Below are 15748 nucleotides of genomic sequence, written 5' to 3' on the forward strand. Positions count from 1 at the left end.
AAGAGAACCCAGGCTATATCCCACCACTTCCCTCTGATATATAGCTTACTACAGATAAAACAGCCAAAGCATTCACATCACAGTGCATCTGGCATAATTTGCCCTGAGTAAGTGCTTGCCACTGAGTTGTGGCGAGCAGCCCCCCAGCAGCAAACTGCTCCAAGGATGAGTGGAAATACAGCACCTTGATGCAGCAGGTGACTTATATCATAGAATCATAGATTCATAGAACGTCTTGAGTTGGAAGGGACCCACAAGGATCATCAAGTCCAACTCCTGTCCCTGCACAGGACAACGCCAATTTATACCGTATCTCTGAGGGCATTGTCCAAGTGCTTCTTGAATATCACCAGTCTTGGTGCCGTGACTGCCTCCCTGGGGAGCCTGTTCCAGTGCTCCACCACCCTCTGGATGAAGAACCTTTTCCTAATACCCAACCTAAACCTCCCCTGGCATATATGACTGCATATTTCTTGTTTGTCTAAAGTTTAACTTCTATTTATGCCCCTGGATTTTCTTTTATAGTTTCTTTCACATAAAAATCAAATACTCACCCTAGTAATATTAAAAAATTGTCATCGCTTGCTCAACTTTTCCCTTCCAGGCCCCTATTATTGTCCTGGGAGTAACAGTACTCATGAGTTTATTAGTTTGTCTTCTGTGCCCTAAAGACTTAATTTTCATCCTCTCAAAGATTTTCTGTACACATGAAAGGTCAGAGCAAAAATGTAACATGTCAAAAAGTTGAGATCTGTGTAATCACAGGATCCCAGAACTTTCTGCTTTATGAAAACAAACAAAAAACCTCAAAAGGATAATATGATATTAATTACAAGACTGCAAAGGTTGGCAACGCAGAACAAACAGAAATTTATTTCACTTCACTGTTGTTCAGGCGGGGATTCACTCTGTCATTTGCAAGGAAGAACCCTGCAGTGCACTGATGCTGCAGCCTACAATAGAATGCTTTCCTTTTCCTCTGGTTTCATTGTCACTCCAAAAGATATCAGATTTCATGAAAACTTTTTAGAAGTGCATCATCCCATGCTTTTTTTTTTAAAAAAGTAATTCAAACTTTATCACAAAAGCGGCTCAAGACTTTATAAACTTTTGCCATGTTATCCACAAATTAAGAATTAAATCTCCACTTACTGTTAGAAAAGCATCAGAAAAGACTTCACGTTCTGATGATGTACTACTACCTGTCAACAGTGCTACCAACAACATCTCACTGCAGTAACACAAAACTGAAGCACGAAACAACCAAAAGCTTTAGTGACCAGAAAAACCCAAACCAAAATGATACTACAGCTTCTAAATGAGCTTCACAATACACTAGCACACGGTATATGGCAGAACTGCTAATTTCTGTGGTCTTGAGGTTTGATTTGAAAATATGAAGGCTGAAATTGTTCACTGATATACATATATATATATATAAGAAAAAATTGTATTAACTTAGATGGGCTGTCTGGCAGTTTACACTAAAAAGACCCAAATAAACCAACTGTATCTTTTTAAACTAAAACAGTATACATTTTAGCAGCATATACTGCAGTAAGGTCCCATGAATTTATTATTCCATGCAGGCAGTGAACTGAGAGAGCTCTGATTTTTCATAGCATCTTTTGGCATAATTTATATTTAAATAATAACAGTCAGGATCGTTTTCATCAACATGAAAAAGAAGTTCAGATCTAATCAAGACACAGTGCTGCCTCCTGACACTGCCTGCTCTATGCTTGCTTGAGCACGTAGGCAGCAGCTGGCACTTCCACGGCATGATCATTACTATTGCTCTTCAAATTATGCCTGTCACACAGGTTAGGAAAACATGAGTAATTAAACATAAACAGCGTCATAAAATAATAGTAAGAAAAAAATTAATAATCATCCAAAAGGGTGTTTGGGGCACCTCCCTAAACCACCTTGGATTTCTGCCCCTTCTGCTCAGACAGTTTTCCTCCGTGTACTTTTTAATTATTTCCTTCATGAGTCCTTTAAGGCAAAGAAGTTTGTAGGGGCGGGAAAAAACAGGTATTAGAACTGATGAGAACAGTGATACGCAAAAAAGAGAAATGCCAATTAAGTATTCTCTGAACTACTGCAGCCTGGTTTTGAACTGCTTACGGCAAAGACTTATGCCTCGCTATGACACTGCTAGTTTAAGATGTGTGCATTTTAAATGCAAAATTTCAGATGCTGCTTGTTCCTTATTTGAACTGAGCGCTACAGCCGGTCACTGGGTGCAGTATCTCTCTTCTGGCCCATCAGCTCTTTATATGAAGTTCAGTACTTAAACCATGTGCAGGTCAATGCAGAAATTTTACAATCTTGCAGCCCCAGCAGTACATGTAGATTATGGCTCCTTTTGCTGGAATAGTCAACAGCCAAACTCATTCCTAGCTTGGTTCTCTTACAAAAACAGCATAAAACAACAGAGCAATAAGGAGTGAGACTTCAGACCATGTTATTAACAATCCCAAGCAGGTTGTTGCAGCCTATTTTTGTGCACGTGGTTACTGTAACTGAGGATACAATTCTGGCAATTGCATACAAAAATGACCAGATACAGGAGTAACGGGACATTTGCCATCTGCAATTATTATTGTGTACGGACTATCTGAAATGTGTGATCCTTCATGTTAGAAGAGATGCAAATATTAGGTAAAAAGAGCATTTTTTTCAGCTGCTTTACATCCAGAACAGTTATTCACATACCAAACCAAAAGGTGCAACCAACTTGATTTACTCCTACTTGGTCCATGCTTTGCACTTGTATGAATTAGACAAAGTACAATGTAGGGAAGACTCATGCCTGTCTACATAAGAAGAAAAATAAGTACAGCAACATAAATAATGTTTAACACTAAAATCCACATATTAAAAACACATTTAGAGATGGTTCTTGTTCTCATTGGGTAATTTTTTTCTCAGATGTGTGCCTTAAGTTATGTATTTTCATACAAACTTCAGCACCTCTCTGAAATAAAGCTCTTCTTCCCACAAATCTAAGTGCTTCACTTTCTTTATTCAAGACTGAAATTGTTTAGCTTTCCATGTCAGAGGTGCTAACTAGTGTGCTAAAAGTATGCCAGCAATGAATACACCTGCTCAAGCTATCTAACAGAATGCTTTGGCAGGGAATTCCCATTTCTGGGCAGGAGGGACTTGTACGTTCTCATGCAAACTCCCACTGAAATCAACAGAAGCTTGGCCAAGAAGTGACTGAGTGGACTAAATTCAGCCAGGCTTTGTAATGTTCATCATCACTGCTGGTAGCGTCCCACCAGACTAAACTCTCAAATTTGTCAGTAGGAAGAAATGAACGGTCTGCATCTGCCATTATTCTTGCTCTTTATATATCTCCTTGCTTTAGTCCTCTTTCCACTCGCTTGATGTAAAGACCACTAAACTCCACTGCAGATCCTCTTCTTGACTTCAGGGTTTGGTTTAAGCTCTTTTTCCTTCACATCAACAGGTAACATAGGATGTGTACCCAGCTTGGTTCCTCCCTGGAGCAAGTGTCCTCGGACATTCTCAGCATCTCCAATTCATGATTTTTTTAATCTTCTCTGATATTTTTCTACTACACTTTTTTTCCTTTTTCACCATTACTTTTCTCCCCATCTCCTTAAAGGCTCCACTCCTTGTCTTCCTATTCCCCAGCTCAGTGCAATCCCTGTCTTTTGCTTTCCTAAGGCTTTTCTACTTTTCACATGTATAGATATATATACTCCAATCTTTGGTAACATCTCTGGCGAGGGTGTTCACATAAGTTGGCTCCCTCTGCTAATCAGTTTCCAGCAGAGTTTGCTTGCCAGGACTGGGGCAAGTCATACCCAGATTCATTAATTAAGATATAATAAACTCCATTTACTCTTTACCAATGTGCCATACGTGGAGGAGGGGGGAAGGCTATACGACACCAGGAGACCTTCTGGCTGGATTATGGTCCCAAAGCCTTTCTGGGAAAGTCACAAATCTCCAAGATATCTCTCCACATTAAGTTTTGCACTTGGATTTCTAATTTAGCTGAAAGATGTGTAAAAACACAGGCAGTCAGACAGCTCCTTGGCTATACATCTAAGGAAGCTCAAAGCATAAGTTATTACTTCCAAAGTCAATTGTAACTTATGCTCACTAAATTGGCTCCAGATCCACACTTTTCAGACAGTAGTATAGGAATAATTTATTCTTTTGGTGAAAAGCACCCATTTTAGCTAAACCACACCCCCAGCTGGGAGTCTCACCAGCAAAAGCGCCAAAGGCAGAGGGATTCAGAGGCGCACAAGGCTATTGGAGGCCAGCAGAACAGGGGTGAATAAAACACAGTGTGTAATCATGTCTGTCAGCACACTAAAATGTATAACGTCTTCCTAACATAGGGGGTTCACAACACAAATCTGAGAGGAAAATTTGTTCATGTGGTTCAATCATCACATTAGACAAAGAGGTTTCTTTGCTTTTAACATCCATGCAATTTATGCCAGAAGTCTTACGGATAGTGGTGAAACCATTGCAGCTTTCTGGGGACCTAGCGTTTTGATCTATGCCCTCAATGTGTATCTTGCTTTCTTCCATTAAGAAAATGCTGTACATAAATATGGCATGAGGGGTTTGAAAGCTGTAATTTTAGACATCTAACCCAGATCCCAAGTTAAGAGCCTATCCAATGCAGAGATACAAAATATGCATAAACTAGGAGCTTTTCCCTCACTAATTACACTTGGAAACCGGAATTAAATGACTTATACGAACTCAGCCCCTTCCAATGGCAGCAGTGCCTTGAAGCGATTTGCTCCACCAGAGTTAACTTCCCCATGAGAGATTGCTTCACTAGCTATCTACAGAAACACTGACCTACATACCTTGCAAAGGCTTTTCTTTCCCCAGGTGAACTCCTGCATCACCAGCTGTCCAACATCAACCTCCTCATATGAGATCTTTAATAGCAGCAGTTGCTGAAGGAACGGGAACTGCAGAAACACACTTGTTGCCAAACTGTGCGTTTAAATGGAAGGAGGAGAAACAGATGGGGAAATCACTTTTCAGACAGTGTTTACTAGCACAATCAGCACCTGAGGCAGCACTTATTCAGGTGCTGAAATTACAGAGGTAAGTTTTATGATGAGAAATCTATTCCTCATATGACAGCTATATTTCTCATCATGGATCATAAAAAGCAGATGATCCATCAGATAACTACTCGATTGTAATGTGCATCACAATAAAACCGTCAACCTTCTGTTTTGTTTTACGACCCTGGCTACATCTGGAATGCTTTCAAGCAGGCTGCTGATGTTCATTTTGGGTACAGACTCACTCAGGGCACTTCTGGATTGCTACTTATGTGGTAGTAGATGACAAGAATATCGAGAAATGATAGCAGAATTCCCTCCAATTTTGCTAGCAGGAAGATCACTATATTACCACCAGTTTAACTTTATTGAATATTTTTCTTAGACTGGACCATAAATAGGATTCTTAATTGTCTAACACATTTCTCTTCCTTTTCAGTCAAACAGACTATTCCTTTCAGTCCTCTGTTTCCTCCTACATTACAGATATTTTCCACAACTACTAATTCAATAATACTAATGATAGCAATAAAACAAGTGTTTGTAGTAACTCCCATAGTTCCATATTTCTATAACAACAGTAATTTCTTATCTTTTTGTATTTGTTGTCAGGAAATTTCTAATTCTTGTCCTCTTAGAGGTAAACAAAAAGGTGAAACTTCTTTTCAAAGGCTGCAGAGCAAGTCTCAAGTAAAATTCCTGATTTATCTAAGAGTACATAGTGGAATGCAAGCTTTGCTGTAATTCAACACCCCAAAGAGACAAGTTACCAAATGCAATTTTTAAACAGATTCAAAGATCTGCTCTTGAAGATTGCTGTGATCTCAGCAGAGCACTAAAATTGGAAAAAAATTGCTCTTACTAATGTGCAGTCTGCCTCTTTGCTTGGCAAGGTTACAAACCCATTCAACAAAACAAAACAAACTAACCCTCTGGTCTTGCACAACTCTGCCAGGAGGGTTTGCAAGTTCTCTGGACAATTGAGGTTGCTCTTAAATTGTGGGGTTGGTCCATCACATGTTGAAATCAACAACACTGAACCATCGCTCAATATTCAAATCAGTGCTGCATGGAGGAACAGCATTTCTGTAACTAGCCAGGGCATTGAGTCACGTCATTCTTGACCTTAACAAAATGGGTTAAAGCAATATATACTTCATATTGCCCTGGAAAAGCTCAGCTGTGCTTGGTATTAGCAAAGACTTTCATTCATTCCAAGTACCAGACTTCAGCCATTTTTGTTCTGACTGCATGATAAAATTCAGATGTTTTAAAAAGATCCTCCTTCCTTACATGTGCCCACCCAAGCAGCAGCAGCAGGGTTTCTGCTGAAACCTGACAATGAAATTTGCCTTTGGACAAAGACCAAGCATGGAAAACTTCAGTGTAAACAACAATTGTTTCAGAAAATTATGAGCGTATCAGCTTGGGGTACGGGAGCTGTAAAGGAACGTATTTCGCCAGCTCAAATTCAATAGACATTATCAAGCTCCCACCTTCTTAATGCACCATGAATACAGACCCTTAAACTCTCTTATTGTACATTCCTATCTAATAGGAATATTATTTCATCCCACAGATGAGGCATTGCTATTTCAAGTTAATAAATATTTCTGTTTAAAAAAATAATATTTAATTGTAAAGTTAACCTTTGAAAAGTAGGCCTATATTTGCAAAATGAAGAAATATATTGGAAGCAAATGCTTTCAGATGCTTCTGTTACTGCAAGCACCAGCTTTCAGGAAAAAAAAATCAGACACCTTTCTTTTTCTTCAATATGGTTATTAACTTTTATATTCTGGTAGTTCTCTACAGTATGTAAGCAGTGTCCTCACATGTAGGAAAAGAGAAGCTCCTGCGATTATAAGCAGAAATTCCTTTTGCCAGAGAATCAAACTGGGATTTGATGGTTGTTCTACAAGTCTTTTAAGGAGCTAGCCTCCATTTATCTGCTTATGTCTTTAATTGTTGATACGATAAAAGTTTGGATACTCTCAGATGAATCCCAGGCAAGTGGAAAGACACTTGTATCTTTTTTAAGTCAGGATATTACCTGATGCTGCATGCAGCTGGGGAGGGTCCTGCAGAGACCTTTCTCTTAGTACAACATTCTAAATCTCTCTTTCATGATAGTTAATTTCAATAACAAGACATACACTTGAGTATCGTGAGATTCTGCGCTAGGGTTTACTACTACACTTTCTCCTTGAAGGCCCTCTTCCCACCCCTGCAGCAATATCTCTCTGCCAAACCAGCTCAATGTTCTCCTCATATTTTAACTGAGGCTAACTCGATCCATCTGCCGCATGACTCAGGGGTTACTCTGAACCTTAGAGAAAAGTCCATTCCCATGCCAGATCTCAGAGATTTCTGCCCTGCTTTAAGAGAATGCTGTTTTCTGTTAAAATTTTATAAAATGGAAATTCAAATTTTAGCACAGATGTTTGCACAGCGGTGAAGAGCTGAATGAGACACTTGACACATCTCTGCCAAGCAGCCTAAAGTCAAAGGTAATGAACATATGGCTGCTACTCTCTGCCTCATAGCTCACTTGCTCTTATTCATGATGCTGAAAGGACCTGAAAGCATGCTTTGGCTATCACAGCGATTGTTGCTGTCCTTGTGCATTATGATGCGTAGTGTTTACAAATGCCTGCAAACAGGGATGGGAAATAATTATGCCAAGTAAGTGTTTAAAATGGGGACTAATGTGAGGAGGCATTTCTTCTTTTCGTTGCTGGCAGCCAAAAAGAAGGCAGCATTTAATAAGTAGGACCTGTGAGTGAGTGAGAGTGTGTGTGTGTGTAACAGTCCTCAAACAAATCAAAGCATATGATTACTTTTTCTTTGGCAACTGAAGAATCACAGTATCATTTTGCCATAACTTGGCCACTGACATATTTTTAACCGAGGCGTAAACACATAATATCGTATTAGTTCAACTGCTATTATAACATTGCATGCAAGTAACTCCTGCTGATTTACCAGTGCTTGGGAAAAAATACTATAGCATTTGTCTCCATGGAATAAAAATCTTCAAGATCCTGGCAATTAGCTGAATGAAGCAACAGAAACAACAAAAATACTATAAGTGCTATATAACTAATGGGAACCAAACTCGAGCAGGTTACCCCTATGCCAAGAACCATAGAGACCTGATCTTGATTTTTGGCAGTTCTGCCTTTAACAAAGCTCCTAGAGGTTTAATTGGTCTAAAAATTAGGGTCTGTTTCCATGAGTTCAGTCTTGTCATACTTCCTAAAATGCAGTTTGAAGCAGCGATGAATCCAAATAAAGTGTACATTATGGGGGGTACCGCTGAATAATTTACTAAATGCATGAGAGGCATTTGGTATGTCCTGCTAAATGCCTTGGTCTGGACAAACCATGGGTGAAGAATTTTCAATGATTGTCAAGTGCTGAACTATTCCACTTGGCACTAGAGATCTGTCTTCCGTACCCTCCAAAAGGCTGAAGCGCAATAACAAAGCATGACGGACTCTCCAAATATTTAAGCAACAGAGAACAATGGTATGAGACAATACTGCAAGACAGCGTTGCATGCAGGGAGTATTGCTGGCCTCCAAGTCACCTCTCGAAGTGTGGTAACACCCTAGGGTGTCTCCTGCCATTGCATTATTCAAAAATGAATTGGTAAAAAAGAAACCCCAGACCTTTAAAGAAACTTATTTTCAGTGAGGAATTATTAGTAGATGGAAGCTGGTGGAGAAAGAACTTTGATTTCTGCAGCTTTAATTCCCACTTGAGTTCCATGTGCGTTCAAAAAGGTGGCATCTCCTGAAGGAAAGGCAATATGTTAGGTCGTTGCTCACCTTAGAGTCACTTCATCTTCCCAGTGAGCATGTCCCACTTTGGGGGTCATCTGCAGACAACTGCAGACAACTCCCTGAAGGAAAGTGAACTTTGGTCAATTTTCCCATGTTGCTTGCATGGTCCTGTGGGTATCTGTGGCTCTGATCCATCCTGAAGTTTACACTAGAACTAGTATAAACCCTAAAGTGAATCTAGCCAAGTATTTCAAATGTCTTAATTCCATTGAGCAAATATTTTCAGATATCATCCTAACTCAAAAGTTTTCCATGTTTGATTCCAAATGAATCTTTTCTATAACAGTGTTTATATTTGGCTACCTGCCGAATCAAACCAACCGGTTTCTGTGGAGCTATGCTGGGAAGGAATTTGGCCTATTCTCTTTAAAGCATATTGTGCTTGAAAAGATGTGACATGTGACACCAACTGGCTGTATTTTAGCTTGAGTTATTTCAGATAAATAGGGCCTGTTTTCTAGTAGGCTGAAGTACATCCATGGGACCACTGCTTCACGGGAAGTGGGAAAGAAATACTTCTCTTTCAACCGCAGCCATCTTACTGTGTTGAAACCCTAACACTCTGAGTTGCCCCGTAATCAGAAACAGCAGACACACAAGTTTAAATTATATGTCAGATTTGAAATAGATGTGCAGTGGACCACTTAGATTAAGAGAGCCTTATTTCACCTGTTGGCAACTGAAGATTGCGTTCCCCATACTTCTGCAAAGACAAATCTGACCACGCCTTATGTTTGCTGAAATCATTACTGAGAATGCCTACTCTACTAGTGGAACATTGCACACGAATAGGGAAGTAAACTGCTGCTTCGCCATGTGTGTCCACTGCTAAATACTTGGAAAGGCGTAGAGCATGAAGCCCCCATCGCTGTGAATAGCACTGTTATCTGACGCAGCAAGACATGACACAACCAGTCATGGAAAGGGAATAAAAGTTTCATCAAACACCATAAGTACACCTAATAAAAATAAATGCTGGGATGTCTGCTTAAGTGTGAGTGTTAAATTAGGCTTTTAAGAATGTGATGAGCTAGCTCTGTTTTGCTAACATGACTTGCTTCCAAGAGATGCAGGTTGACATTTTTGTCCAAAGTCAAACACCTATAGGACTGGTGGATTTTGCTTTGTCACCTTTGCACAACGAGTACGTCTGACATGATGCGCTACAGAACCAGAGCTGAACACCATGACTGTAACAGGTCAGGTTGCTGGCTTGATTTCTGATACAAAGCTTGTTGGACTTTTGGATATTTCAGATATATTGTAGACCGATCTTCCATGATATGCAATTTCATGAGCTCTAGCAGTTAATTGATGCGCCAACTTCCTTCCCTAAAACTGAATCAAAATTTTATGTAAACATACTTTATGGTACAGACTGGCTTTCTGAAGTCCTTAAAGTGGTTTAAATTGATATAATTTCTTGTTAGGTTTTAAAAAAAACAACCCACAAACTAATAGGTCTTCCATTTAGCAGACTACACGTACAGTAACATGAGTGAAAGAAGAAATACACTCAGTATCAGAGTCATATGAGGATACAGTCATGCACAGAGATATAATCAAAGTAGTAAAATGATACAAGCATGTTTTAGCACATTTCTGTTTCCCTTTTCAGGTTTATTGAACACCAGCTGCATATATAATGAAAAGAAATTGCCTGGCTTCAGTCTTCATTGGCTAATGGAGTATGCTATAGTGATACAAAGCTGTTGGAGTGTGTGAAATACGTATACTTCATAGAGTATCAAGAAGCCAGAAAGCCACAGCATCACGACAGAAAAAGATAACTAGGCAATACTTAGACAGTAATTAGCACCAAGAAAAGATATGTCATTGACCTAAAGTTGTAATAGTTCTATGCTGCTCCTTAGAAGGGGGCCCGAAGCAGAGCTGAAATGTTACTTATAATTTGCAAATATATGTAAAGTTGGTAGAAAATAATTTCCCATAATAATTATTTTTATGATTCTTCAATTGTAATTTGTAAATAAATAATAAATAAAAGCTTGCAGCATACAGTTGTCTGCGTACTCTTGTCTATTAGCAATTAACAGGTATAGAAAGAGGCATTTCTATTTACAGAGCAAGTGCTTGAAGAAAATGCACCTGAATTATTTAATCATCTTTGGCATGAGGAAAAAAGGTCTCCGTGAATTCTAACGTTTATTTGCAAACATGCAAGCAGTCCTATATGACTATTATGTGTATGATGCCAGCATGATTTTAAATTGTAAGAGATATGAATGACTTAGCATACAAAATAACCCCAAGATGTCATTAGGAAGCTATGACAATAATTCTCCCTTTAATTTTCCACATAAAACACCGACAGCCAAAATGGTTCTGGAGCAGACGACTATGAAAACAGAGTGGCAGTGGGAAAGCCCTCCTTTTGAACTCATGTGAGATAAAAGGTAATTGTACTGGCTGCACTATTGGGTTTTTTTAACTGCTTGCTTAGCATACAAAAAGTGCAGCCGGAATGAGGCTTGCTGTCACCCTGGTAAGCAAACAGGTACATTGGCTGTAGAAAATACACAGTTCCTGGCTTGTCTCCTTGGATTAAGGTGGCTCATTGCATGTTGGGACCTGCATGGTCTTTAGGACATGCCTTTGTGTTAATGCCAAGGGTGGCAATATGCTCCATTTCATGTAAATATGATACAGCCCTTGGGCTTCTGGCAAGCCACCAGGGCAGCCCACAGCTCTCTTATGAAGGTAGTACTACTGTGATATACTACAGAAATCAATCAAAACACTGCAGCCACTTTAGTGTCATCTGCAGCATGTGGGATCCCCTAACCTAGAATTCTTAAGTATGATTAAGATTTATATATTTGTTGTAGCCACATGCACATATGTACAAAAGAGCTGGAGCAGTGTCAACAACTTCTAACTGAAAGCTGAAAAAAGACAAATGCAAAGACCTGGAATTGGATTTTAAATATATTGTGCAACAGGTTAGTGGGACCACTTCCACCACTGACAAAGGAGTCCTGTCCTGCTCCCTACAGTTTTCTGGTAGTCCCTGTGTGATATTGGCAGGCTAATAATTTCTTTTTCCTTTTTCTCCAGGCAAAGTCATAAGTTTCTCTAATATCACAGTGGGTTGCCATGGAAATTAGCATACTATAAAATGAACATGGCAAATAACCCCATTTCCAAATGCTATGTTCAGCAGCCAGATGTATTAGTGGATTTGGCAGCATTTGCCAACTCCTTTGCACATGAATAACTCTACTCACATGGTTTAAGCAAATGAAACTAGGATAAATGAGATTAATTTGCCAATAGCAAATTATATTCTATTTAAAAATACGGATAAGCCTGTACCAAATCCACATGCTTTTGTATCTTTCCCATATAATTTTCATGCACAGAAACACTACAGCAGACTATCCAAGAGTACAGGCTGCAGTACACTCAAGTAGCTGAAAATGAGAGGAGTGTCCTAGAGCAAGGGCACCTTTCCAACAGCCTCGAGACTACAGGTGGGCACATTGCAGGGACCTGGCCCCAGGAGAAAAAGCAACCATGAACCTCTCGCACAGTTCATGCCACTTTGGAGAGGAAAGAACTGTGGTGTTAGAGCAGCCTTAGTCAAAGTACTCAACTGAGACTGAGGGGAACATAAAGCTGGATTAACCTACCCTTGTAGATTTTGTTATGCATCTAGCCGTAGCTGGGGATACTGATTACCCTACTCAGCGGAAGGCAGAGTCTGCTGTAAACACAACGTGAAACCTAAACGGGCTATTTCTCTTATTGTCTCCTTTGCCCATCACATATTCAAACTGGTCCTCCAAACTCCATTTTGTCCTTAATTATTGCATCCCTCAGTTTGCTATATAAAGTTAGTGTAAGTATGGCACTTCAGCTCTTGCTGATGGACAGCGAAGATTTTTTGATTAATGTAACCTTGTACTTCAGCACCACAAACACTGTTAATAATGTTCCTATTCCTCTCCCTAAGATCTTCATATATCTTCCCTTTTAAGAAGTCATGATCTCTCCTCATCTTCCCCTGGATGTTCTGGTTTCCTTTGTTGCACACCTCTTTCCCACTTGCCACACTGCCCTCTAAATCACCTCCATTTATGTACCCCTCTCCCTCATATGCCTTTCTTTTACCATCTATTCCCTTTGCCCTACTGGGACTTTCAAGCTTTTGCCCTTTTTTCCCTTCCCCATTCCTCTGAAGAGATTTTTCACTCCCTCTTATCCTTTGGGGCTTTTCCTCCCACCTTGCTGTTTGTCCCATCACCCTTATACAGCAAGACCATGTGCTAGCTACTCCCTCTCCCAAGTGCAAAGCCTTCAAGGTGGGGCCTAATACCAGTGGGGGCAGAAGGAGCATGAAGGCTGCCTTCTCTCCTTGGTCCTTCACCTGGGAAGAGGCACTTGGAACATGAAATAAGAAAAGGGTCAACAGGGCCTCCTTACTTGGAGCTGGCAGCATGGGTTAGACCATCCTTTCTGCAGATAGCTGCATGGGACCATTCACCATGGGACCAGCTGCGGGACCATCCATCACAAGCTCTGACTAGAGAAGGGTAACCAAGAACACAACAACTCCCTCTAGTGATGAATCCTTCTACACCTTTCAAGACTGGCAAGACTTGGGGATGGATGGCGGCTTCCCTTGATAAAGTCAACTAACTTGGAGGCGGGACGGAAGCATCCTTCTTTTAAAAGAAAAATAGGCCTGTTTTAAAGGTTATCACTTATCACCAGGAAAATTACATGCTGGCTATTTAAAGACTTCTTCTTGAAAAGCAATAAAAAACAAATAGCAGAAAAGTGATATAATTTCTGACATTGTTGTTGTGGAAGCCCCCAACAGGAAGTATTGTAAACCATTTCCCAATATGCTTTTATACAGGCCTAGGAATTAAAAAGAGAACTTTAGTGTTTAATGCTTAAACCAAATGTTTAATTTTGAACATCCCTATAGAATCACACTGCAGTGTGGAGGTTGCAGTTAAAAGCCCAGATTCCTTCATCTTCCTGACACTGAATCTACAGTATAACAAAAACATTTTGAAACTAATGTAGAAATAGTTCTAACTGGAGTATTAACATAATTTACTTCAGTCATGCTCATCAGGATCATTTATATCTTACACATGTGATGTGTAAATATTCACCCTCCCTATACATATACAGTTGGATTTTATATATTACATATAAAAACACTCCCTTACAAAGTATGATTCATTGGTTTAACAGTTGGTATTTTAGCTTTTCCAGTATGTTCAAAAGCAGTTTATACATTTAGAAGTACGATGTATATAATCATTACTTCTTTAAGTAGGGTCTCATCCCATCTGTACGAGAAGACACATTACATGTGCTAAGCTAAGCACTGAAAACTACTAAGACAATTCAAAGCTGTGGAAGAACTGTGAGCCAAGCTTTGGCTGATTGTTTTCTGTGCCATTAGAAAGTGGTTTACTACCTGATTTATAGTTATGCACAGTAAAATACACGTATCAAGACAAAAGAGTGTAAAATGCTACCCGTTATCATGTACAAGAGCCAATCTTAAGATGGGGTGCACTTCAGCCCAGGAGCAGGACTATGCTACCTCATGATCAGAGAGCAGGGCTGGGAGTCAGATTCCACGGTCTGTCCTGCCATTGGTCTGTGGGCAAATTGTCTGGTGTCCCTGGGTTTTGGTTCCTCAAAAGGAGTGGCAAACCTTATCAACCCAACCTGTATGTTGAAGTTTCTTACTTAGTGAATGTCTGAAAAACACAGAGATCTGCTGTCTGCCAAGAATTATCCTATTTTCATTTGACATGAATGAAAGGCATCCCCATTGAATGCACACAGAATATCAGCAAACCCAATGTAAACACGCCATAAAGAACACCCTTATACAAACATGGAAACAGTTCACATGTATGTGCCCTGAAAAGTGGAAAAAATGCATTCCCCCATCCAGAGCAAAGCTTGCGTCATATGTGATTACCGTGACTTGTAGCCTGAAATGAGGTTGGGTATATTCAACATTTGGGTCTCACGCTGGCTGTTATGGATCTTCTTAATGTTGTCATTCACAGACAGCCCACCCACACATGTTCTTTGAGACAAAGGAGAGTATACTCCGTTTTTGGGTGACAGATGCAACCGAGAACCTGCTTCCCTGCCAAAGAAAATTTCATGGGACCTTTGCTGAAAACAGTTAGGTCAGATAACCACTAACCTGCTAGGCTTCGAGGTCTGTGCTGCCTCAATGTAAGCAATATACTTGGGAATAGAGACAATGTTGATCTTCTGTACCAAGTGGTTCCTCTAACCACAGAGAACGCCATGTGCTGGCTCAGATTTATTCAACTTACATTGATGGTATTGTCAGGGTGGAGGGAGCATGCTTGATGATCTCATAACACATCTCATTTAGCACCATCAGAAGCCTGAATATGTAGAATATGAATTAAATATTCTGACATTTTACCTGGAAAAATGAAAGACTTTTTGCTAAGTGTGTGTAAACCATGATTTCTTTCTAAATCTCATAACGTGCAGTGATTTTCACAAGAAAAAAAAAAAAAAAGTATGTCAATGACACAAGCCACAGCATCACCAAGTTTCAAGTCCCTACCTCAAAGCAGGCTATTACAAGTGTCCATTGACAACAACCCATTTAATGTTTCTTCCTGTAATGATTATTGGAAATTATTTTGGCTGAAATTCCCCAAATTCTTCAGCTTGGGGCAGACATTTAACACAGAAAATTTCAGCCAGTGTGGATCAAAATCTAGGAACTTGCTTAGAAAAGAAATAAAAATGATACAACAGGAAATTTTTTAT

The 15748-nt window shown here is 39.7% G+C and overlaps 1 protein-coding gene across 3 annotated transcripts in view; it reads right to left on the reverse strand.

The window, feature by feature from the left end:
* Positions 1-15748, reverse strand: part of GMDS (GDP-mannose 4,6-dehydratase) — a 423518-nt gene that overhangs the window by 14210 nt on the left and 393560 nt on the right. The window lies entirely within an intron of this gene.

Source organism: Phalacrocorax aristotelis, chromosome 2 (assembly GCF_949628215.1).
Source record: "Phalacrocorax aristotelis chromosome 2, bGulAri2.1, whole genome shotgun sequence".
Classification (NCBI taxonomy): domain Eukaryota; kingdom Metazoa; phylum Chordata; class Aves; order Suliformes; family Phalacrocoracidae; genus Phalacrocorax; species Phalacrocorax aristotelis.